This window comes from Prionailurus bengalensis, chromosome A2 (genome assembly GCF_016509475.1).
Source record: "Prionailurus bengalensis isolate Pbe53 chromosome A2, Fcat_Pben_1.1_paternal_pri, whole genome shotgun sequence".
Classification (NCBI taxonomy): Eukaryota; Metazoa; Chordata; class Mammalia; order Carnivora; family Felidae; genus Prionailurus; species Prionailurus bengalensis.
In genome coordinates, this window is record NC_057348.1 from 77,422,428 (window position 1) to 77,449,640 (window position 27,213).

Consider the following 27,213-nt stretch of genomic DNA (forward strand, 5'->3'; position numbering starts at 1 on the left):
TGGTGTCTTTGGTGATATATTGTGTTTAAAAATCTTTGCCATTTGGAATGATCTCCTATGTTATCCTCTAGGAATTTTACAGTTTTACATTTTACATTTGGGTCTGTGATCCAGTTTAATTCTTGTGCAGGATGTAATATCTGTGTCTAGGTTCATTATTTTGTTTGTGGATGTCCAGTTGTTCTAGCACCATTTGTTGAGAACACTTTTTGCTTCTTTGTATTGCTTCTGCTACCTGTCAAAATCAGTTGACTGTATTTATATGGGTCTATTTCTGGACTCTGTATTCTGTTTCATTGAGCTATTTGTCTATTCTTTTGCCAATACCACTGTCTTAATTACTGTAACTTTTATCATAAGCCTTGAAGTCAGGTAGTACCAGTCTTCCAACTTTATTTTTCAATACTGTTTCAGCTACTCTGGGTCTTTTGCCTCTTCATATAAACTTTAGAAGCAGTTTGTTGATATTCACAATATAACTTGATGGAATTTTGATAGGGATTGCATTGAACCTGTAGATTAAGCTGGGAAGAACTGATATTTTGACAATATTGGGTTTTCCTATCCATGAACATGGGCTATCTCTCCATTTATATAATTCTTTGATTTTCATCAGAGTTTTGTAGTTCTCATCATATAGATCTTGTACATATTATTTTTCACATTTATACCTAAATACAGTAAAACATTGGTTTGTGAGCATAATTTGTTCTAGAAACATTCTTGTAATCTAAAACACATATCAAAGTGAATTTCCCCATAAGAAATAATAGAAACTCAGATGATTCATTCCACAACCCAAAATAAAAATGTGTATACACACACACACACACACACACACACACACACACACACACACAGAGGCACACACACACCCTACATCTTTATCCATTCATCAGTCAAAGGACATTTGGGCTCTTTCCATAATTTGGCTTTTGTTGATAATGCTGCTGTAAACATTGGGGTTCATGTGCCCCTTCAAATCAGTATTTTTGTATCCTTTAGGTAAAATCCTAGTACTATAATTGCTGGGTTATAGGGTAGTTCCACTTTTAACTTTTTGAGGAATCTCCATACTGTTTTCCAGAGTGGCCGCACTAATTTGGATTCCCAGCAACAGTGAAAAAGGACTTCCCTTTCTCTGCATAGTTGCCAACCTCTGTTGTTTCTTGCATTGTTAATTTTAGCCATTCTGACAGGTGTGAAGTGATATATCATTGTGGTTTGGGTTTGTATTTCTCTGATGATGAGTGATGTTGAGCATCTTTTCATATGTCTGTTAGCCATCTGTATTTATTCTTTGGAAGAATGTCTATTCATGTCTTCTGCCCATTTCTTAACTGGATTATTTGTTTTGGGGGTGTTGAGTTTGGTTGGTTTTGGGTCTTCATAGATTTTGTATACTAACCCTTTATCAGATATGTTATTTGCTAATATCTTCCCTCATTCCATAGGCTGCATTTTAGTTTTGTTGATTGTTTGCTTTGCAGAAATTTTTATCTTGATTAAGTCCCACTAATTCATTTTTGCTTTTGTTTCCCTTGTCTCTAGAGACGTGTCTAGTAAGAAGTTGCTCCAGCCAAGGTCAAAGAGATTGCTTCCTGTTTTCTCCTCTAGGATTTTGATTCTCCGCTGTCTCACATTTAGGTCTTTCATCCATTTTGCATTTATTTTTATGTATGGTATAACAAAGTGGTCCAGTTTCATTCTTCTGCATGTTGCTGTCCAGTTTTTCCAACATCATTTGTTGATGAGATGTTTTTTCCATTTAATATTCTTTTCTGCTTTGTCGAAGATGAGTTGGCCGTACAGCTGTAGGTCCATTTCTATGTTCTGTTTCATTGTGTCAGTTTTGGGGCCATACCTTCTTGATTCCTACAGTTTTCTTATGTAGCTTGATGTCCAGAATTGTGAGGCCTGCAGCTTTGCTTTTCTTTTTCAAGATTGCTTTGACTATTTGGGGTCCTTTGAGTTTCTATAGGATTGTTCCAGCTCTGTGAAGAACACTGGTGGTATTTTTATTGGTATTGCATTAAATATGTATGTTGCTTTGGGTATCATAGACATTTTAACAATACTTGTTATTCTAATCCATGATCATGGAATGTCTTCCCATTTCTTTGTGTCCTCTTCAATTTCTTTTATAAGTATTCTATAGTTTTCAGAGTACAAATCTTTTACTTCCTTGGTTAGGTTTATTCCTAGGCATCTTACTGTTTTTGGTGCAATTGTAAATGGAATTGATGCCTTGATTTCTCTTTCTGCTGCTTCATTATTAGTGTTTAGAAATGTAACAGATTTCTGTACATTGATTTTTGTATCCTGCAACTTTGCTGAATTCATGTATCAGTTCTAGCGTTCTAGCATTTTTTTTGGGGGGGGGGGAGTCTTTTGGGTTTTCTACAGAGTATCATGTCGTCTGCAAATAGTGAAATTTTACTTCCTCTTTGCCTATTTGGATGCCTTTGTTGTTGTTGTTGTCTGATTGTTGAGGCTAAGACTTCCAGTACTATGTTAAATAGTAATGGTGAGAGTGGAAATCCTTGTCATGTTCCTTACCATAGGGGAAAGATTCTCAGTTTTTCCCCATTAAGGATGATATTAGCTATAGGTCTTTCATATATGGCCTTTATTATGTTCAGGTATGTTCCATCTGTCCCTACCTTGTTGAGACTTTTTATCAAGAATGGGTGTTGCATTTTGTCAAATGCTTTTTTCTGCATCTATTGACAGGATCATATGGTTTTATCCTTTCTTTTATTAACATAGTATATCATGTTGATTGATTTGTGAATATTGAACCAGCCCTGTAGCCCAGGAAGTAATCCCACTTGATCATGGTGAATAATTCTTTCAGAATAATTCTTACTGTTGAATTCAATTTGCTAGTGTTTTATTGAGAATTTTTGCATCCATGCCTCAAGGATATTGGCCTGTAATTCTCCTTTTTATTGGGATCTTTGTCTGGTTTTGGAATCAAGGTAATGCTGGCTTCATAGAATGAGTTTGGAAGTTTTCCTTCCATCTCTACTTTTTGGAACAGTTTGAGATGAATAGGTATTAACTCTTCTGAAATATCTGGTAGAATTCCCCTGGGAAGCCATCTGGCCCTGGACTCTTGTTTGTTGGGGGATTTTTGATTACTGCTTCAATTTCTTTGCTGGTTATGGGTCTGTTCAAATTTTCTACTTCTTTCTGTTTTGATTTTGGTAATTTGTGAGTCTGTAGGAATTTTTCCATTTCTTCCAGATTGCTCAGTTTGTTGGTATATAATTCTTCCTAGTCTTCTTTTAGAATTGTATTTCTTTGGATGTTGGTTTTGATATCTCCTCTTTCATTCATAATTTTACTTATTGGGGTCCTTTATCTTTCCTCTTTGATAAGTCTGGCTAGGGTTTTAACAATTTGATAATTCTTCCAAAGAACTGGCTCTTAGTTTCATTGATCCATTCTACTGTTTTTGTTTGTTTGTTTGTGTCTATATCACTTATTTCTGCTCTAATCTTTATTATTTTCCCTCTTCTGCTGGCTTGGTCTTTATTTGCTCTTACTTTCTGAGCTCTTTTAGGTGTAGGTTAGGTTGTGTATTTCAGACCTTTCTTCCTTCTTGAGGAAGGCCTGTACTGTTATATACTTTCTTCTTATGGCTGCTTTTGCTGGATCACAAAGGTTTTGGACTGTCTTGTTTTCATTTTCATTTGCTTCCATGTTTTTAATTTTTTTCTTTAATTTCCTGGTTTACACATTTATTCTTTAGTAGGATGTTTTTTAACCTCCATGTATTTGTGGTGTTTCCAAATTTTTTCTTGTGGTTGGCTTCAAGTATCATAATGTTGTGGTCAGAAAATAGGCATGGTATGATTTCGATATTTTTGTATTGGCTGAGGCCTGATTTGTGACCTAGTATGTGATCTATTCTGGAGAATGTTCTGTGTATACTCGAAAAGATTATATATTCTTCTACTTTAGGATGAAATGTTCTGAATATAACTGTTAAGTCTATCCAATCCAGTGTGTCATTCAAAGCCATTGTTTCCTTGTCAATTTTCTGCTTAGATGATCTGTCCATTGCTATATGTGCGGTGTTGAAGTTTCCTACTATTATTGTATTACTTTCAATGAGTTTCATAATGTTAGTTATTGATTACTATATTTGGGTGCTACTAAATTGGGAATATAAATATTTACAATTGTTAGATCTTGTTGCATAGGCCCCTTTATTATGATACAGTGTAGTTCTTCATCTCTTGTTATAGTCTTTGGTTTAAAATCTTTCAAGGAAGGATGTTGTATTTTGTCAAATGCTTTCTCTGCATCTGTTGAGAGGATCATATGGTTCTTGTCCTTTCTTTTATTGATGTGATGAATCACGTTAATTGTTTTGCGGATATTGAACCAGCCCTGCATCCCAGGTATAAATCCCACTTGGTCATGGTGAATAATTTTTTGAATGTATTGTTGGATCCAGTTGGCTAATATCTTGTTGAGGATTTTTGCATCCATGTTCATCAGGGAAATTGGTCTATAGTTCCCCTTTTTACTGAGGTCTCTGTCTGGTTTTGGAACCAGGGTAATGTTGGCTTCATAGAAAGAGGTTGGAAGTTTTCCGTTTCTATTTTTTGGAACAGTTTCAAGATAATAGGTGTTAACTCTTCCTTAAATGTTTGGTATAATTCCTCTGGAAAGCCATCTGGCCCTGGACTCTTGTTTTTTGGCAGATTTTTGATTAATTCGATTTCCTTACTGGTTATGGGTCTGTTCAAATTTTCTATGTCTTCCTGTTTCAGTTTTGGTAGGGTATGTTTCTAGGAATTTGTCCATTTCTTCCAGATTGCCCATTTTATTGGCATATAATTGCTCATAATATTCTCTTGTTATTTTTATTTCTGTTGTGTTGGTTGTGATTTCTCCTCTTTCATTCTTGATTTTACTTATTTGGGTCCTTTCCTTTTTCTTCTTGATCAAACTGGCTAGTGGTTTATCAATTTTGTTAATTCTTTCAAAGAACCAGCTTCTGGTTTCATTGATCTGTTCTACTGGTTTTGTTTTTTCTTTTTTTTTTTTTTTTTGGTTTCTATAGTATTAATTTCTGCTCTAATCTTTATTATTTCCTGTCTTCTGCTGGTTTGGGGTTTTATTTGCTGTTCTTTTTCCAGCTCCTTAAGGTGTAAGGTTAGGTTGTGTATCTGAGATCTTTTTTCCTTCTTTAGGAAGACCTGGATTGCTATATATTTTCCTCTTATGACCACCTTTGCTGCATCCCAGAGGTTTTGGGTTGTGGTGCTATCATTTTCATTGACTTCGATATACATTTTAATTTCTTATTTAACTGCTTGGTTAGCCCATTCATTCTTTAATAGGATGTTCTTCAGTCTCCAAATATTTGTTACCTTTCCAAATTTTTTCTTGTGGTTGATTTCGAGTTTCATAGCATTGTGGTCTGAAAATATGCATGGTATGATCTCGATCTTTTTGTACTTACTTAGGGCTGATTTGTGTCCCAGTATATGGTCTATTCTGGAGAACATTGCATGTGCAGTGGAGAAGTATGTATATTCTGCTTTAGGATGAAATGTTCTGAATATATCTGTTAAGTCCATCTGGTCCAGTGTGGCATTCAAAGCCATTGTTTCCTTGTTGATTTTTTGATTAGATGATCTGTCCATTGTTGTGAGTGGGGTGTTGAAGTCTCCTACTATTATGGTATCACTATCGATGAGTTTCTTTATGTTTGTGATTAATTGATGTATATATTTGGGTATTCCCACATTTGGCTCATAAACATTTACAATTGTTAGGTCTTCTTGGTCTATAGACCCCTTGATTATGATATAATGCCCTTCTGCATCTCTTGATACAGTCTTTATTTTAAAGTCTAAATTGTCTGATATAAGTATGGCTACTCCAGCTGTCTTTTGTTGACCATTAGCATGATAGAGGGTTCTCCATTCCCTTATTTTCAACCTGAAGGTGTCTTTAGGTCTAAAGTGGGTCTCTTGTAAACAGCATATAGATGGATCTTGTTTTCTTATCCATTCTGTTATCCTATGTCTTTTGATTGGAGCATTGAGTTCATTGATGTTTAGAGTGAGTACTGAAAGATAGGAATTTATTGCCATTATGTTGCTTGTAGAGTTGGAGTTTCTGGTGGTGTTCTCTGGTCCTTTCTAATCTTTGTTGCTTTTGAGAATTTATATATATATATATATATATATATATATATATATATATATATATATATATATTTTCATCTCTTCTCCCCTCAGAGAGTCTCCCTTAAAATTTCTTGCAGGGCTGGTTTAGTGGTCACAAACTCCTTTAATTTTTGTTTGTCTGGGAAACATTTTATCTCTCTTTCTGTTTTGAATGACAGCCTTGCTGGGTAAAGAATTCTTGGCTGCATATTTTTCTGATTCAGCACACTGAATATATCCCGCCACTCCTTTCTGGCCTGCCAAGTTTCTGTGGATAGGTCTGCTGCAAACCTGATCTGTCTTTCCTTGTAGGTTAGGGACTTCTTTTCCCTTTCATGATTTCATGATTCTCTCCTTGCCTGAGTATTTTGTGAATTTGACTATGATATGCCTTGTTGATGGCTGGTTTTTGTTGAATCTAATGGGGGTCCCCTGTGCTTCCTGGATTTTGATGTCTGTGTCTTTCCCCAGGTTAGGAAAGTTTTCCGCTATGATTTGCTCACATAACACTTCTACCCCTATTTCTCTCTCTTCCTCCTCTGGGACCCCTATGATTCTGATGTTGTTCCTTTTTTTTTTTTTTTTTTTTAATTTTTTTTTTCAACGTTTATTTATTTTTGGGACAGAGAGAGACAGAGCATGAACAGGGGAGGGGCAGAGAGAGAGAGAGGGAGACACAGAATCGGAAACAGGCTCCAGGCTCTGAGCCATCAACCCAGAGCCCGATGTGGGGCTCGAACTCACGGACCGCGAGATCGTGACCTGGCTGAAGTCGGACGCTCAACCGACTGCGCCACCCAGGCGCCCCGATGTTGTTCCTTTTTAATGAGTCACTGATTTCTGTAATTCTTAAATCATGCTCTTTTGCCTTAATCTCCCTCTTTTTTTCTGCTTTGTTATTCTCTATACCTTTGTCCTCTATATTGCTGATTCTCAGTTCTGCCTCATCCATTCTTGCCACTGCTGCATCCATCCATGATTGCAGCTCAGTTATAGCATTTTTAATTTCATTCTGGCTATTTTTTACTTCTTTTATCTCTGCAGAAAGGGATTCTAATCTATTTTCGACTCCAGCTAGTATTCTTATTATCATGATTCTAAATTCTGGTTCAGACATCTTGCTTGTGTCTGTGTTGGTTAAATCCCTGGCTGTCATTTCTTCATGTTCTTTCTTTGGGGTGAATTCCTTTCGGGGCTTCTTGCTCCCCAAGTTCAGCTCTTTGTGTCGTGTACCTGTTGAATTCTGTGGTTCAGGTTGTGCAGATTGTTGTGTTAATCTTCCAATCAGTTTTTCAGGTGTGTAGGATGGTTTAGTGTTGGTCTGTCTGTATTTCATGGGCATGAGACACACAAAAAGCTTCCATGCTGTTCCGCCATCTTGGCTCCTCTGTCTCTTTGGTTTAAAATCTAGTTTGTATGATGTAAGTATGGCTACTCCAGCTTTTGACATCCATCAGCATGATAAATGGTTCTCCATCCCCTTACTTTCAATCTACAGGTGCCGTTATGTGTAAAATGAGTCTCTTATAGATAGCACATAGATGGGTTTCTTTCTTACCACTTCTGCTGCCCTATGTCTTTTGGCAGAGCATTTAGTCTATTTATATTCCGAGTGATTATTGATAGATATGAATCTAGTGCCATTATATTACCTGTAAAATCATTGTTTCTGGAGATTTTCTCTGTTCCTCTCTAGTCTTCATTACTTTTGGTCTTTTTTTCCCACTCAAAGCATCCCCTTTAATATTTCTTGCAGGGCTGGTTTAGTGGTCATGAACTCTTTAGTTTTTGTTTGGGAAACTCTTTATCTCTCCTTCTATTCTGAATGACAGCCTGGCTGATAAAGTATTCTTGTCTGCATAGTTTTCCCATACAGCACATTGAATATATCATGCCACTCCCTCTGACCTGCCAAGTTTCTGTGAAAAAGTCTGCTGCTAACTTTATTTGTCATCCCTTGTAAGTTAGAGATTTCTTTTCCCTTGCTGCTTTCAGGATTTTTTTTAAATCTCTGTATTTTGCAAATTTTATTAAGATATGTCTTAGTTTGGCCTGCTTTTATTGATTTTGATGGGAGTTCTCTTTGCCTTCTGGATTTGGATGTCTGTTTCCTTCCCAGTTTAGGGAAGTTTTCAGCCATAATTCACTCAAATAAACCTTTTGCCCCCTTTCCGTTTCTTCTTCTTCTGGGAGTCCTGTGATATGAATGTTATTATTCTTTATGGAGTCACGTGTTCCCTAAGTCTATGTTTGTGATCTAATATTTTTCTTTCCCTCTTCTTTTCAGCATCATTATTTTCCATAATTTTATCTTCTATATCACTGATCCGTTCCTCTGCTTCTTCCATCCTTGTAGTTACTATACCAGTTGGTTTTATATCTTGGTTGTAGCATTTTTTACTTTGGCCTGACTAGTTTTTAGGTCTTTTACCTCTGTAGTAAGGGACTCCCTGGTGTTTTCTATGCTTTTCTCAAGCCCAGCTAGTGTCCTTATGATTGTTGTTTTAAATTATGGTTCGAGCATATTACTTATGTCTGTTTTGATTTGATTCCTTGCTGTGACCTTTTCTTGTTCTTTCTTTGAGGATGAGTTCCTCTGTCTTGGCATTTTGTCTAAGTCTCTGTCTTCTCTGTGTTAGGAAAGCCTGTTATATTTCCTGCTCCTGAGAGTAATGGCTATATTTAGAGGTCCTATACTGTCCAGGGCCTGGCGCTTGAGGAAATTTTTCTGGGGCATGCTGTGTGCATTCCACTGCTGTGTTTTGGCTGCTTTTTCCCTCCAGTGAGCCCTCTGGAGAATTTCTCCCTGTCTGCAGTGGGAAGCATTTGGGGACCTTGTCCAGTGTGGCGATTTTTAACTAAGTCAGGTTTGGTTTGCTTGTTAAAAGAAGCCAGATCCTGTTTCCCATAGAGCTGAAGCTTTGTAGCACTCTGTGGTCAGTAGACTTGGTACATGCAAGGGGTTTATGCTGGTCTTCTGGTGGAGAGGGCCCACTGTTGCTCTGGATTTCAGGCACACTTGCCCTAGTTAAAAAGCACCTGTGGGATGCCTGGGTGATTCCATTGGTTAAGGGTCTGACTCTTGACTTTAGCTCAGGACATGATCTCACAGTCATGAGATCAAGCCCTATGTTGGGCTCTGCACTGGGTATGCTACCTGATTATGATTCTGTCTCTCTCCCTCTCCCTCTGCCCCTCCCCAACTCCTACTCTCTTGTACACCTTCCCACATGTGCTCTCCCTCTCAAAACAAGGGAAAAAAACAGCACATGCAGAATGTAGGGTGGGGTTCATTGGAGATGGGGGTGGCACATGGTGTAAGTACTTCAAGCCCTCCACTACTGGCACTGTGCTGCTCACTGAAGTCTATCAGTACTGATGGGGGGCAGGGGGTAAGATGACAACAGCCCATTCTCATACCTGGAGATGGGAGTTCGCACCCACTTCTGTTCAGGAATCCCCCATAGAAGAGCAAACAATCTCTCCTCATGTGTCTGAGGCATCCTTCAGATCCCTGCCTTCATGCTGTGTCTGAGCCATCTGCCCACTGGTGGTGTAGTGCTCCTGTGTTTCTTCTCAGGAGCACTGACCAGGTTTTAAAACTCAAATTTTAGGGACCCAGCACAGGGTTGACATATCCTGATCTTCTCCAGGAGGGTCTTGCCATGCTCAGGCTGGTGCTGGTTTGTCCTAGAGGGGCAGTTGCACGAATGCACAGGGGCTTGGAGATTATGGTAAAGTGCAACAAAAAGCCAGTGTCCAGGTTAGCTGCCTTCTGCAGGTGCCTCTACTCCTATGCTAATGAACAGGGCAGAAAAATGGCTTTTGCTGGCTCATTGTCCCCTATGAGGCAAAGCCACCTCTCCTGGATGTACTCCAAGAAGGGGAACTGTCTCTCCCATTACAAACCAGGAGATCTTCAGTCCATGCTTTCCTCTCCAAGGCCTCTGTGATCCTCCACAGGAGCACCTCTATGCCTGCCAGGCTCCACTCTGGCAATGGCATGGCCTTCTAAAACTTCAGACTTTGAGCTCTGCTGCTTGTAAAAGCTTGAGATAATCAGTCCCTCTTGTTTTCCCAATTAATGGTTTTGGCAAAGTGTTTTTCTTGTGCAATCCTGTGTGTGCTGTGCTCACTTGCTCATACTCTTTCTCTCTCTCTCATCACCTCACCTCTCTCTGTGATCAGGGCTCCTCCCTGATCACACCTGTGAATCTGCAGCACCTGTGATTCTTTTCTCCCCCAAATCATATCTCTGCACCTCCTACCTTCTATGATATGTCCTCTTTTCTCCCTCAGTTGTGCAATTTATTCTTTCAGTTCTCAGATTGATTTCTTGGGTGCTGAGAATCATTTGATATTTATCTAGCCGTGTTCAAGGGACAAGGTGAGCATAGATTCCTCACTACTACTCTGCCATCTTAACTCCTCTCCCCATCTTAGTTAATTTCTATTGCTATGTCTTCAAATTAATTTCTTTCAAATTAATTTCTCCACTTAAAGTACTGAATCTTTCCTCTAGTATTTTGAATATAAGGTACACAGTGATAACTATTTTAATGTTCTGGTATGCTAATGCTAACATGACAACTCTGGATTGGTTTTGATTGATTGTTCTTCTCATGGGTCAGATTTTCTTATTCACTTGCATACCTGGTAATTTTTTGTTGGATAGCAAACATTGTGAATTTTCCCTTTTTGGATGCTGGATATTTGTGTTTTATAAATAGTCTTGATGTTCCCTGATGCAAAGTTATTGGGGAACACTTTTAGATCTTACTCTTAAGCTTTTTTTCTCCCCAGCTTTATGAATTTATAATTGAAAAATAAAATTATAAGATATTTAAAGTGTACATTGTAGTGATTTGATATTCATAGTGTACACTGTAAAAGGATTTTGCCATCTAGTTAATTAACACATCCATCACCTCACGGTTTATATTTTTGTTTTTTTCTTTTGGTGAGAACTATTCTACTTCCTTAGCAAATTTCAATTATGTAACACAGTGTTACCAACCAAACAGTCACATGTTTTACATTAGATTTTTAGAAATTATTCATCTTACAGCTAAAAGTTTGCATCTTTCACCATCCCCTCCCTCCTTCCCCCAACCCCACACCCTGGAAACCACTTTTTTGCTCTGTTTCTAGGATTTTGATGTAGAATTTTTAAAAAGTGATACTATACATACAGTATTTGTCTTTCTCTGTCTGGCTTATTTAATTTAGGATAATGCCCTCAAGCTCCGTCCATGGCTCTTAAGCTTTTTAAGGCATGACCAAAGCAGCATTTTGTCTAGAGCTGATTCTTTCCCATTACTGAGGTGAGACTTCTTGAGTTCTATACCTAGTTCCCCATGAATTTTGAGATTTTCCAGTCTGACTTATAGGATGAGACACTATCTCAGGTCTTGTATGAGTCCCTCTAATTATTTCAGGTGGGTTTTTCCTCCTTAGCCTCCAGCAGTATCCTTACATACATGTCAGTAGTCTGCTCAGTGTTCAAAGAGGACCCTCTTCAGACTTCCAAGTTCTCTGTCTGGCGGCATTCTCCTATCTAGTACTCTGTCCTGTAAACTTGAGCTGCCTTTGTGTCCCCAGACTTAGGTCTGTCTTCTCAACTCAGGGAATCTACTGGACTCTGTGTTCCCTATTGTGGAGTATAAAACTCACCCAGTAAGAAGGGAGTTCTACAAGAGCTCACTTTATTTTTCGTCCACTGGTTAGTCCTTAGTTGTCTGATGTCCAAGTCTTGGAAAACATTTTTTTTCCTCAATATTTTGCCTACTTTTTTAGTAGTTTCAGGTGGGAGGATAAATATGGTCCATTATGTCTCATGTTGTTCAGAGGCCAAAGTTCCTATAATTGCATTCTGAAGCACACAAACATATAAAAAATTATTTCTTCATTTATGGCTCTCGGGTTTGCACACCCTGGCTTTAGGCTCTATGGGTCTTGATTTCCTTATTTGTAAAAGTAAAGGGCTAGACTATGAATTAGTCTGAGTTCTCCAGAGAAACAGAACCAATAGGATATGGAGGATATGGAGGTGTATGTGTACACACACACTTAGAGATGTATTATAAGTTATCAGCTCATGTGGTGATGGATGCTGAGAAGTCCCATGATGTACCACCTTCAAACTGGAAACCTAGGAAAGCTGGTGGTATAGTTCAAAGGCATGAAAGCCAGACAGCCATTGCTGTAGATTCCAGTCTGAGTCTGATGGCCTCAGAAACAGGAATGCTGATGGCAGGAGGAGATTGATGCCCCAGCATGTGTAGTCCAGTGGGGAACAAATTCAGACTTTCTCAACCTTTTTGTTCTATCCAAGCCCTCAAAAGATTAGCTGATATCCACCCACCTTGGAGGTGGAGGGGTCTCATCTACTTAACTCAGCCCACTAATTCAAATGCTAATCCCTCCAGAAACACCCTCACAGACATCCAGATAATGTTAAATCAGACATCTAGGCATCCCATGGCCTGGTCAAGTTGACACATAAAATTAAACATTACAGACCAGAAGCAAGACTCCTTGCATTGTAGTTCTAAAGGTTTCAAGTTCATGAAATAGACCTGCTGATATTGTCTGAAACAGAGCATAGCAAGCACTAGCCTGAGCTGACTCAAAGTTCATATGGGGGAACTTGGTGACCATGCATCTCCTCCCTATAGTTATTTCTCTTCTCTTCATCCATCTATTCGATCATTTAGTGAGTACCTACTATGTGCCAGGCACTATGGTAAGCACTGGAGATACAGAAACAAACAGACTGACTAGTACATTAGTGAATGCTTATCAAGCATTTACCAGGAGTCTGCTGGGCCAGTGCAAAGCACCTGACCTGCAGTATCTTACTCAGTTCTTCATAGGATTGACGTGAAGATTATCTTTACACAGATAAGAAAACCACGATCACAGAACCACTGAGTAATAAAACAGAGATGTGAACCTAGGCAGTCTGACTCCAGATCTTCTGCTTTTAATATCTTTGCCATAGATTCTGAAAGGTGACCCACAGACAAAACTCAGCTTGTAGATATATTTGTTTGGACACACTTCCTCGTACAAAAAATTAAATCTGAGTTTCTGAAACTCTCCAATTTGCCAAACTGCATACTGTTTCAATTCTTTCATACCCAGCCTGATTCTTTTATTTACCTGTCTGGCCCTTAAAGGCATTTGTATTTTGATTTCTGCCCAGTTCTGTGCTACCTTCTTTTCAGGGTAATTGCGTACATCTTCCTCCTCTCTCAGCTCTGTTAACTACTCCTCAAGTAATTCTTTATCACAACACACCCCTCCCTTTTACTCCTTTTCTCTTTCCCATTTATCCTTAATTTCCTGCCAAGTTTTTTCTCAAAAATTTCTCACTCTTTTCCCTCTGGTTTTGAGCCTTATCCCCATGGGCTGATTGCGGCTGATATACTATAGCATTAAGAACAAGAAAGAAGTGTAAATGGACATAATAAAAGATTCCTTAAATGTCTAAAACCTTTGAAAATTTCATTCTGTTTCTTCAGATCTCAAATAAAACTAAACAAACAAGAGGACTGACATTATCTTTTTTTTTTTCTTTTCTGCCTCATCAAAATCTGATTAAGAGAAACAGTTTTGATGTGGTCGTGTTTTCCTGTTTTGTTTTAACCATAGTATCTGGGCTTGACTGTAAAGCAAACCATAGGATATACCATCTTATGAAAACAAATACATTTCAAATTCCAAATAATTGACTGAAGAATGCAGTTTTTAAAAATCTGAGTATGATTTATGTAACTACATAACCTGTTAGTTTCAGATGCATAACCAAATGATTCTATATTTGTATATATTGCAAAATGATCACCACAATAAGTCTAGTTAACATCTGTTGTCATACACAGTTATAAATTTTTTTTCTGGTGATGACAACTTTTAAGATACACCTTCTTAGCAACTTTCAAATAAACAATACAGTAGTATTAACTACACTCACCATACCATATATTACATCCCCGTGGCTTGCTTCTTTTATAACTGGAAATTGTACCTTTCGATTGCTTTCACCCATTTCTCCCACCCCCACTCCTTGCTTCTGCCAACCACCAATCTGTTCTCTATATCTATACACTTGGGGTTTTTGTTGTTCCACATATAAGTGACATTATATGCTATTTATCTTTCTCTGACATATTTCTTATCCAAATGGCAGGATTTCCTTTTTTAATTGCTGAATAATCCATTGTGTGTGTATATACCACACAAAATAATATATATATATATATGTTTTTTTTGAAATATAATTGACAACATTCTATTAGTTTCAGTTATACAACATAGTGTTTCCACATTTGTATCCGTGGTGAACTGATCAATGCAGTATGTGTGTGTGGTTTCTGTCATCATGCAAAATGAATATAATCTGATTTACTATATTTTTATGCTGTACATTGAATCCCTGTGACTTAATAATTTTATCACTGGTGGTTTTTGTATCTCTTGATCCCCTTTACCCATTTTGCACTCCCTCCCTCCCCCATTCCTCTTTACTTCCAACAACCACCACTCTATTCTCTGTATCTGAGTCTAGGTGTGTTTTGTGTTATTTCTTTGTTTTCCTTTTAGATTACACATATAAATGAGAACATGCAGTATTTGTCTTTCTCTGACTTTTTCCCACTTACATAGCAGTCTCTGTTGTCACATGTTGTCCCATGTTGTCACAAAAGACAAGATTTTATTTTTTAATGTCCAAGTAGTATTCCTGATTTCAAGCCATACTACAAAGCTATAGTAATCAAAACAGTATGCTACCTGCACAAAAACAGAAATACACAGAGAACCCTCCTACTGTTTTCCATAGGGGTTGCATTTCTTCCAATGGTGAATGAGGGTTCTCTTCTTTCTATATCCTGACCAACAGTTATTTATTTATATATTTTTTATACTAGCCATTCTGACAGATGTGAGGTGATCTCTTACTGTGGTTTTGATTTGCATTTACCTCATGAGTGAAGAGAATCTTTTCATGTTCCTGTTGAATATCTTTTTATCTTCTTTGGAAAGAGTCTATTCAGACCTTCAGCCCATTTTTTAATTGGATTGTTTGGGGAGTTTTGTTGTTATGGGGTTATGTGAGTTCTTTCTATATTTTGGATATGAACCCCTTTTTGGATGTATTATTTGCAGATACCTTCTCCTATTCAATAAGTCTTTTTTTTTTTACTTTGCTGATGGTTTCCTTTGCTGAGCAAAATCTTCTTAGTTTAACATAATTCCATTTGTTTATCTTTGCTTTGTTGCCCTTGCTTTTGGAATCAAATCAAAAACAAAAAAATTGCTATGACCAATGTCATGAAACTTACCACCAATGTTTTCTTCTATGAATTTAATGGTTTCAGGAATTAACATTCAGGTTTTTAATCCAGTTTCAGTTAATTTTTGTATATGGTATAAAATAGTTGTCCAGTTTCATTCTTTTGCATGTTGCTGTTCAGTCGTCCTAACACCATTTACTGAAAAGACTGTCCTTTCCCCATTTGTCATAAGTTAATTGACCATATGTGTGTGGGTTTATTTCTAGGCTGTCTATTTGGTTCTATTGATATGTGTATTTCTGTTTTTATGCAGGTAGCATACTGTTTTGATTACTATAGCTTTGTAGCATGGCTTGAAATCAGAGATTGTAATACCTCCAGTTTTGTTCTTCTTTTTCAGATTGCTTTGGCTACTTAGGATCTATTGTCGTTCTATACAAATTCTATAATTGCTTGTTCCAGTTCTGTGAAAAATGCCATTGGAATTTTGATAGGGATTACATTGAATCTGTAGATTGCTTTGGGCAGTATGGAAAATTTAACAATATTCTTCCAGTCTATGAACATGGAATATCTTCCGATTTCTTCTGTTTCTTTAATCAGTTTCTTACAGTTTTCAGTGTATAGATCTTTCACCTTCTTGGTTAAGTTTATTCCTAGGTATTTTATTGTTTTGGGTGCAGTTGTAAATGAGATTGTTTTCTTAATTTCTTTATGATAGCTCATTATAAGGGTATAGAAATGCAACTAATTTCTGTATGTTAAATTTGTATCCTACAAGTTTACTGAATTATTCTAACACTTTTTGGTGGTCTTTATGGTTTTTCTATATGCAGTATCAATGGCAAATGGTGACCATTTTATTTTTTCCTTTCCAATTTGGATACCTTTTATTTCTTGTGTAATTGCTGTGGCTGGGACTTCCAATACTATGTTGAATAAAAGTAGGGAGAGTTGGCATGCTTTTCTTGTTCCTGATCTTAAAGGAAATACTTTCAGGTTTCACAGTTGAGTGTGATAATGGGTATGGATTTGTCACATATGGCCTTTATTATGTTGATACACATTTCTTCTATACCCCCTTTGTTGAGAGTTTTTATAATCAATTAATGTTAAATTTTGTCAAATTTTTTTTCTGTGTCTATTGAAGTGGTCATACAATTTTTATTCAATGTGGTACCTCACATTGATTTGTGGGTTGATTGATTTGTGGATGTTGAAATATTCTTTCATACCTGGAATAAATTCCACTTGATCATAGTATGTGATCCTTTTAATGCATTGTTGAATTTGGTTTGCTGATATTTTGTTGAGGATTTTTGCATGTACTTTCATCAGGCATATTGGCCTGCACTTTTCTTGTTTTGGTAGTGTCTTCATCTAGTTTTGGTACCAGGCTAATGCTGGCCTCATTAAATGAGTTTAAAAGGAAGTGTTCTTTCTCTTTAATATTTTGGAAGATGGGTATTAAATCTTCTTTGGGGGCACCTGGGTGGCTCAGTTGGTTGAGCATCTGACTTCAGCTCAGGTCATGATCTCGTGGTCTGTGAGTTCGAGCCCCGCGTTGGGCTCTGTGCTGACAGCTCAGAGGCTGCTGGAGCCTGCTTCAGATTCTGTGTCTCCCCCTCTCTCTCTGCTCCTCCCCCACTCATACTCTGTCTGTCTGTCAAAAATAAATAAACATTAAAAACATTTTAAATCTTCTTTGAATGTTTGGTAGAATTCACCAGTGAAGCTCTCTGGTCCTGGACTTCTGTTTGGGAGGTTTTTTGAATTTTTTAATCTCCCTTCTACTAATTGGTCTATTCAGATTTTCTATTTCTTTATGGTTCAGTGTCAAAAGATTGTATGTTGTTAGGAATTTATCCATTTCTTCTAGGATGTCCAGTTTGGTGTGTAATTGTCATAGCAGTCTCATGATCCTTTTTATTTCTATGGTATCAGTTGTAAATTCTCTTTAATTTCTAATTTTATTTATTTGGACCTTCTATTTTTCTTGGTGAATGTGGCTGGAGGTTTACCTATATATTTTTTAAGTTTATTCATTTATTTTGAAAGAGAGAGGGAGGGAGGAAGAGAGGATTCCAAACAAGCTCTGCACTGTCACCACAGAGCCCCATGTGGGGCTTGAACTCATGAACTGTGAGATCATGACCTGAGCTGAAACCGAGAGCTAGATGCTTACCAACTGAGCCACCCAGGCACCCCAAGGTTGACCTAGTTTTGTCTGTCTTTTCAAAGAGCCAGCTTTTATTTCCATTGATCTTCTCTCTTATTTTTTAAGTTTCTATTTTATTTCTGCTCTGATCTTGTTGCCTTTCTTCTATTAACTTTAGGTTTATTTCCTCTTTTTCTAGTTTCTTTAGTTGTAAAGTCAGATTGTTTGGGATTTTTCTAGTCTTTGACGTTGGCCTGTATTGCTGTGAACTTCCCTCTTAGAACAGCTTTTGCAGCGGAGGGGCCGGGCGGACTGTGTTCCGACAGCAAGCGCGACTTAGCGTCTGGGAGGTCAGAAATTAACAGCTCTGCTCGGAAAGCGGGAAGGCTGGAGGACAAAGGGAGGGAGAGCTGCGGAGCCCCCTGACAACAGAGCTCAGTTTGGTGGGGAACAAAGGCGCTCGCCAGCGCCATTTCCCCCGCCCATCCCCCAGCCGAAATCCCAAAGGGAACCGGTTCCTGCCAGGGAACTTGCTCGCTCCGCGCAAACACCCAACTCTGCGCTTCTGCGGAGCCAAACCTCCGGCAGCGGATCTGACTCCCTCCCGCTGCCACAGGGCCCCTCCTGAAGTGGATCACCTAAGGAGAAGCAAGCTAAGCCTGCCCCTCCTGCCCCCGAGCACCTTGCCTACCCACCCCAGCTAATACGCCAGATCCCCAGCATCACAAGCCTGGCAGGGTGCAAGTAGCCCAGATGAGCCACACCACCCCACAGTGAATCCCGCCCCTAGGAGAGGGGAAGAGAAGGCACACACCAGTCTGACTGTGGCCCCAGCGGTGGGCTGGGGGCAGACATCAGGTCTGACTGCGGCCCCGCCCACCAACTCCAGGTATACACCACAGCACAGGGGAAGTGCCCTGCAGGTCCTCACCACGCCAGGGACTATCCAAAATGACCAAGCGGAAGAACTCCCCTCAGAAGAATCTCCAGGAAATAACAACAGCTAATGAGCTGATCAAAAAGGATTTAAATAATATAACAGAAAGTGAATTTAGAATAATAGTCATAAAATTAATCGCTGGGCTTGAAAACAGTATACAGGACAGCAGAGAATCTCTTGCTACAGAGATCAAGGGACTAAGGAACAGTCACGAGGAGCTGAAAAACGCTTTAAACGAAATGCATAACAAAATGGAAACCACCACAGCTCGGCTTGAAGAGGCAGAGGAGAGAATAGGTGAACTAGAAGATAAAGTTATGGAAAAAGAGGAAGCTGAGAAAAAGAGAGATAAAAAAATCCAGGAGTATGAGGGGAAAATTAGAGAATTAAGTGATACACTAAAAAGAAATAATATACGCATAATTGGTATCCCAGAGGAGGAAGAGAGAGGGAAAGGTGCTGAAGGGGTACTTGAAGAAATCATAGCTGAGAACTTCCCTGAACTGGGGAAGGAAAAAGGCATTGAAATCCAAGAGGCACAGAGAACTCCCTTCAGACGTAACTTGAATCGATCTTCTGCACGACATATCATAGTGAAACTGGCAAAATACAAGGATAAAGAGAAAATTCTGAAAGCAGCAAGGGGTAAACGTGCCCTCACATATAAAGGGAGACCTATAAGACTCGTGACTGATCTCTCTTTTGAAACTTGGCAGGCCAGAAAGAATTGGCAAGAGATTTTCAGGGTGCTAGACAGAAAAAATATGCAGCCGAGAATCCTTTATCCAGCAAGTCTGTCATTTAGAATAGAAGGAGAGATAAAGGTCTTCCCAAACAAACAAAAACTGAAGGAATTTGTCACCACTAAACCAGCCCTACAAGAGATCCTAAGGGGGACCCTGTGAGACAAAGTCCCAGAGACATCACTATAAGCATAAAACATACAGACATCACAATGACTCTAAACCCGTATCTTTCTATAATAACACTGAATGTAAATGGATTAAATGCGCCAACCAAAAGACATAGGGTATCAGAATGGATAAAAAAACAAGACCCATCTATTTGCTGTCTACAAGAGACTCATTTTAGACCTGAGGACACCTTTAGATTGAGAGTGAGGGGATGGAGAACTATTTATCATGCGACTGGAAGCCAAAAGAAAGCTGGAGTAGCCATACTTATATCAGACAAACTAGACTTTAAATTAAAGGCTGTAACAAGAGATGAAGAAGGACATTATATAATAGTTACAGGGTCTATCCATCAGGAAGAGCTAACAATTATCAATGTCTATGCACCGAATACCGGAGCGCCCAAATATATAAAACAATTACTCATAAACATAAGCAACCTTATTGATAAGAATGTGGTAATTGCAGGGGACTTTAATACACCACTTACAGAAATGGATAGATCATCTAGACACACGGTCAATAAAGAAACAAGGGCCCTGAATGAGACATTGGATGAGATGGACTTGACAGATATATTTAGAACTCTGCATCCCAAAGCAACAGAATATACTTTCTTCTCGAGTGCACATGGAACATTCTCCAAGATAGATCATATACTGGGTCACAAAACAGCCCTTCATAAGTTTACAAGAATTGAAATTATACCATGCTTACTTTCAGACCACAATGCCATGAAGCTTGAAATCAACCACAGGAAAAAGTCTGGAAAACCTCCAAAAGCATGGAGGTTAAAGAACACCCTACTAACGAATGAGTGGGTCAACCAGGCAATTAGAGAAGAAATTAAAAAATATATGGAAACAAACGAAAATGAAAATACAACAATCCAAACGCTTTGGGACGCAGCAAAGGCAGTCCTGAGAGGAAAATACATTGCAATCCAGGCCTATCTCAAGAAACAAGAAAAATCCCAAATACAAAATCTAACAGCACACCTAAAGGAAACAGAAGCAGAGCAGCAGAGACACTCCAAACCCAGCAGAAGAAGAGAAATAATAAAGATCAGAGCAGAAATAAACAATAGAGAAACTAAAAAAACTGTAGAGCAGATCAACGAAACCAAGAGTTGGTTTTTTGAAAAAATAAACAAAATTGACAAACCTCTAGCCAGGCTTCTCAAAAAGAAAAGGGAGATGACCCAAATAGATAAAATCATGAATGAAAATGGAATTATTACAACCAATCCCTCAGAGATACAAACAATTATCAGGGAATACTATGAAAACTTATATGCCAACAAATTGGACAACCTGGAAGAAATGGATGAATTCCTGAACACCCACACGCTTCCAAAACTCAATCAGGAGGAAATAGAAAGCTTGAACAGACCCATAACCAGCGAAGAAATTGAATCGGTTATCAAAAATCTCCCAACAAATAAGAGTCCAGGACCAGATGGCTTCCCAGGGGAGTTCTACCAGACGTTTAAAGCAGAGATAATACCTATCCTTCTCAAGCTATTCCAAGAAATAGAAAGGGAAGGAAAACTTCCAGACTCATTCTATGAAGCCAGTATTACTTTGATTCCTAAACCAGACAGAGACCCAGTAAAAAAAGAGAACTACAGGCCAATATCCCTGATGAATATGGATGCAAAAATTCTCAATAAGATACTAGCAAATCGAATTCAACGGCATATAAAAAGAATTATTCACCATGATCAAGTGGGATTCATTCCTGGGATGCAGGGCTGGTTCAACATTCGCAAATCAATCAACGTGATACATCACATTAACAAAAAAAGAGAGAAGAACCATATGATCCTGTCAATCGATGCAGAAAAGGCCTTCGACAAAATCCAGCACCCTTTCTTAATAAAAACCCTTGAGAAAGTCAGGATAGAAGGAACATACTTAAAGATCATAAAAGCCATTTATGAAAAGCCCACAGCTAACATCATCCTCAACGGGGAAAAACTGAGAGCTTTTTCCCTGAGATCAGGAACACGACAAGGATGCCCACTCTCACCGCTGCTGTTTAACATAGTGCTGGAAGTTCTAGCATCAGCAATCAGACAACAAAAGGAAATCAAAGGCATCAAAATTGGCAAAGATGAAGTCAAGCTTTCGCTTTTTGCAGATGACATGATATTATACATGGAAAATCCGATAGACTCCACCAAAAGTCTGCTAGAACTGATACAGGAATTCAGCAAAGTTGCAGGCTACAAAATCAATGTACAGAAATCAGTTGCATTCTTATACACTAACAATGAAGCAACAGAAAGACAAATAAAGAAACTGATCCCATTCACAATTGCACCAAGAAGCATAAAATACCTAGGAATAAATCTAACCAAAGATGTAAAGGATCTGTATGCTGAAAACTATAGAAAGCTTCTGAAGGAAATTGAAGAAGATTTAAAGAAATGGAAAGACATTCCCTGCTCATGGATTGGAAAAATAAATATTGTCAAAATGTCAATACTACCCAAAGCTATCTACACATTCAATGCAATCCCAATCAAAATTGCACCAGCATTCTTCTCGAAAGTAGAACAAGCAATCCTAAAATTCATATGGAACCACAAAAGGCCCCGAATAGCCAAAGGAATTTTGAAGAAGAAGACCAAAGCAGGAGGCATCACAATCCCAGACTTTAGCCTCTACTACAAAGCTGTCATCATCAAGACAGCATGGTATTGGCACCAAAACAGACACATAGACCAATGGAATAGAATAGAAACCCCAGAACTAGACCCACAAACGTATGGCCAACTCATCTTTGACAAAGCAGGAAAGAACATCCAATGGAAAAAAGACAGCCTCTTTAACAAATGGTGCTGGGAGAACTGGACAGCAACATGCAGAAGGTTGAAACTAGACCACTTTCTCACACCATTCACAAAAATAAACTCAAAATGGATAAAGGACCTAAATGTGAGACAGGAAACCATCAAAACCTTAGAGGAGAAAGCAGGAAAAGACCTCTCTGACCTCAGCCGTAGCAATCTCTTACTCGACACATCCCCAAAGGCAAGGGAATTAAAAGCAAAAGTGAATTACTGGGACCTTATGAAGATAAAAAGCTTCTGCACAGCAAAGGAAACAACCAACAAAACTAAAAGGCAACCAACGGAATGGGAAAAGATATTCGCAAATGACATATCGGACAAAGGGCTAGTATCCAAAATCTATAAAGAGCTCACCAAACTCCACACCCGAAAAACAAATAACCCAGTGAAGAAATGGGCAGAAAACATGAATAGACACTTCTCTAAAGAAGACATCCGGATGGCCAACAGACACATGAAAAGATGTTCAGCGTCGCTCCTTATCAGGGAAATACAAATCAAAACCACACTCAGGTATCACCTCACGCCAGTCAGAGTGGCCAAAATGAACAAATCAGGAGACTATAGATGCTGGAGAGGATGTGGAGAAACGGGAACCCTCTTGCACTGTTGGTGGGAATGCAAATTGGTGCAGCCGCTCTGGAAAGCAGTGTGGAGGTTCCTCAGAAAATTAAAAATAGACCTACCCTATGACCCAGCAATAGCACTGCTAGGAATTTATCCAAGGGATACAGGAGCACTGATGCATAGGGCCACTTGTACCCCAATGTTCATAGCAGCACTCTCAACAATAGCCAAATTATGGAAAGAGCCTAAATGTCCATCAACTGATGAATGGATAAAGAAATTGTGGTTTATATACACAATGGAATATTACATGGCAATGAGAAAAAATGAAATATGGCCTTTTGTAGCAACGTGGATGGAACTGGAGAGTGTGATGCTAAGTGAAATAAGCCATACAGAGAAAGACAGATACCATATGGTCTCACTCTTATGTGGATCCTGAGAAACTTAACAGGAACCCATGGGGGAGGGGAAGGAAAAAAAAAAAAAAAAGAGGTTAGAATGGGAGAGAGCCAAAGCATAAGAGACTGTTAAAAACTGAGAACAAACTGAGGGTTGATGGGGGGTGGGAGGGAGGAGAGGGTGGGTGATGGGTATTGAGGAGGGCACCTTTTGGGATGAGCACTGGGTGTTGTATGGAAACCAATTTGTCAATAAATTTCAGAAAAAAAAAAAAAAAAGAACAGCTTTTGCTACATTGCATAGATTTGGGAAAGTTATTTTCATTTTCATCTGTCTCAGGCATTTTTTTTTTATTTCTTTGACCCATAGGTTCTTCAGTAGCATGTTGTTTAGTCTCCATGTGGTGGTATTTTTTTTTTCCATTTGTCTTCTTTTGATTAAATTCTAGTTTCATACCATTGTGGTTGGAAAAGATGCCTGATGGGATTTCAGTTGTTTTGAATTTGAGATTTGTTTTGTGGTCTAACATGTGATCTATCCTGGAAAATGTTCCATGTGCCCTCTAGAATAATGTATATTGAGTTGGTTTTGGATGGAATTCTCTGTATTTATCTATTAAGTCCACTTGCTCTAATGTATTGTTTAAGGCCATTGTTTTTGTAATGATTTTCTGTCTGTATAATCTATCTCTTGATATAAGCGAGGTATTAAAACCCTGTGCTATTATTGTTACTATCTTTTTCTACCTTTGTCTATTAATATTTGCTTTATATGTTTAAGTTCTGTGTTGAGTGCATAAATATTTACAAATGTTACATCCTCTTCTTGGATTGACCCTTTTAACATTATGTAATACTCTTTTTGTCTCTTGTTATCTTTCTTTTAAAATATATTTTGTCTGATATGACTATGGCTACTCCAGCTTTCTTTTCATTACCTTTTGCTTGGAAAACCATCCCTTTACTTTCAGTCTGCATGTGTCCTTAGATCTGAAGTGAGTGTCTTGTGGGCAGCGTATAGATAGATGAGTCTTGTGGGGTTTTTTAAAAAATGTTGATTTACTTATTTTTAGAGAGAGAGAGGGAGGGAGAGAGCAGGCATGTGGGAGGGGAAGAGAGAGAGAATCCCAAGCAGACTGCTGATTGTCAGCATAGAGCCAGATGCAGGGCTCGATCCCACACCATGAGATCATGACCTGAGCTGAAATCAAGAGTCTGACACTTAACAAGCTGAGCCACACAGGCACCCCAGTCTTGTGTTTTTTTTATATCCATTCAGTCACCCACCCTATGTCTTTTGATTAGAGAATTTAGCACATTTACATTTAAAACAATTATTAATACATATGTACCTATTGCTATTTTGTTAATTATTGTTATTTTTGTACTTCTGTGGGCCTCTCTCTCTTTTCTCTTGTGATTTGATGATTTTCTTTAGGTTTATTTTTGGGTTCCTTTCTCTTTATTTTTTTGTGTATCACAGGTTTTTGGGGTTTTGGTTACCATGAGGTTCATATATATTGATCTATATCTATTTTAAGCTGATAGAATGCATTTGAACTTGAGCAACTCAAGCATTACATTTTTACTCCCCAACCCCTTCAATGTTTCATGTTTTGACATCATATTTTACATCTTGATTTGTGTCTCCCTTAGCTACTTACTGTGGTTACAGTTGATTTTTACCATTTTTGTCTTTCAACCTTTATACTTTTTAAGTGGCTGATCCACTGCCTTTATTGCATGTTTAGTTTTACCAGTGTGATATTTTCTTTTGTATATTTTATGTTATGGTCTTTTATGCTTAATGAAGACCCTTTAACATTTCTTGTAAGTCTGGTTTAGTGACGATGAACTCCTTTAGTTTTTGCTTGTCTGGGAAATTTTATCTCTCCTTTAACTCTGAGTGATAACCTTGCTTGGAAGACTATTCTTTAAATATATCCTACCACTACATTTTGGCCTGCAAAGTTTCTGGTGAGAAATCTGGTAGAAGGTAACCTTGCTCTTACAAAGTTATTCTCTTTATTGCCCCAGGAATGCACACACTTGTTCATTCATCTGTTCATCATTCATTCATTATTCATATACACCATTGTCAGGCTCTGAACCAGGCTCTGAAAACACAAGGACAAATAAAACTCAACCCCATCCTTAAAAGGCTCCTGATCCAGTATAGTGGTCCCTACCATTGTTACCTCATGGCACAAATGATGGATGGATGTTCACTCATTTGTTAGTCTGCTGGTTATAATCCTGGATGCACCCTCCTCTTCTTTTCCCTCTTAAGAGAGAATGGAAGGCCAGTGAATGAGAGCCCTATTATTCAAGAGAGAACTTTTATCTTTTTGAAGTTACAGAAAATTATTTTTAAAGTACATTATTTGCTAACTTATGTGTAAGTAGTGAATGATATGGGTCATGCTGATATGTCTTGCAGGTAATAATCTAAAATTTAGTGGCTCAAGTGACACTGCTCACTTGGAATGTCCTTTTCTTCTTTATTGAAGTGAATGCTGAGGGCGTCAACTAGTCCTCATGTTCCCAAAGAAAAGCAACTCAGAGATGAGGAACCTCCCACCCTTTTGAGGAGAGAACTTGATATCTGATCTTTCACCTTTGTGTTCTTTGAGTAAATACCACAAAATACAAAAGAACTTGGAATGTTAACCAGAAGAATAGAGTGTTAGAGAGATTGTGACAGGAGTCACTTGTCTGAAGGAAGAGATTTATTCTATTAGTTCCAGGGGAATAACGCCAATGAGAGAAAGCTATAAGAGGTATAATTCACACCCACATGACTTGTTCCCCAAAGGGGTGTGGCCAAAATAGCACTGAACTTGGAAATGCTCTGTTACAGGGGGTGGGGAGAACCCCAACATAAATAAGATCAAGACAAAAGGGGAACTTAATAATGACTAAGGAAGCCAGGGGTGGAGGGACTTCAGTCACCCCTGGATTCCCATTGTGTTGTTAAAAATCTATCTTCACCCCTGGTTTCTATGCCAGTACTGCACTGGCCTCCCCACTAGGAGGGCTCTAAGATACATGGTGAAGTGAATCTTGGTGTCCCAGGTCACACCCAATAGCAGCAGTGCTATTCACTGGCTTGAGCACACTCCAAGGACTTGGGAAAGGGGTGCTGACTGGCTGCTAGAGTCATATGCTGGCCTTAAAACCAGGGATGTGGAAGAGGGGGTTGAAGCTTCCTGCCCAACCTTCAGAGTCTGAAGCTAAGGTGACCACCTCCCACCAAAAGAAAATGAGGCTGCTAGACTGAATGAAGGGGGGAGTAGGTGAAGGACAGGTGAAAAGAGCAGACACTGTTTGTGTTTCCAAGACTGATCAGAATAAATGAAGTCCTGTACTTGTTTTTGTTTTGTTTTGGTTTTTTGTTTTGTTCCACATGAAGGCCATGCAGAAATCTTCGGCAGCTCTTCTTAAAGTTCCCTGTTAATTATCCAATTCCACCCTCTCATATACCACAGCAGCCCTCAACACAATTCTCTTCAACTTAAAGATTCCCCTCCTCAGCTTTTCCACCTGATTCTTGTACACAAAATGGGAAAACCGGTCTGACTGGTAGAATTGAGGAAGGGACAGGACAAGTAACTGTTTGGGGTGGGTGTGGGGAAGTTGGAAACACTGGCAACTGGATTATTTTATCCCATCACTTCAAGAAAATCAGATTCTTCCAAGGAAAACAATGAATTCCCAATCCTGGAGGACAGGCCATGCTCCTAGGACATGAGAGACCTGGAGCTTCACAAACTCACTCAATGCCCTGCTGGCACATCGGAACTTTATACAAGTCTACTTCCTGTTTTTTGAGAAGGGAATTTCTCTTCTCACATGCTATCAAGGGTGTTGTTAATAACTTAAA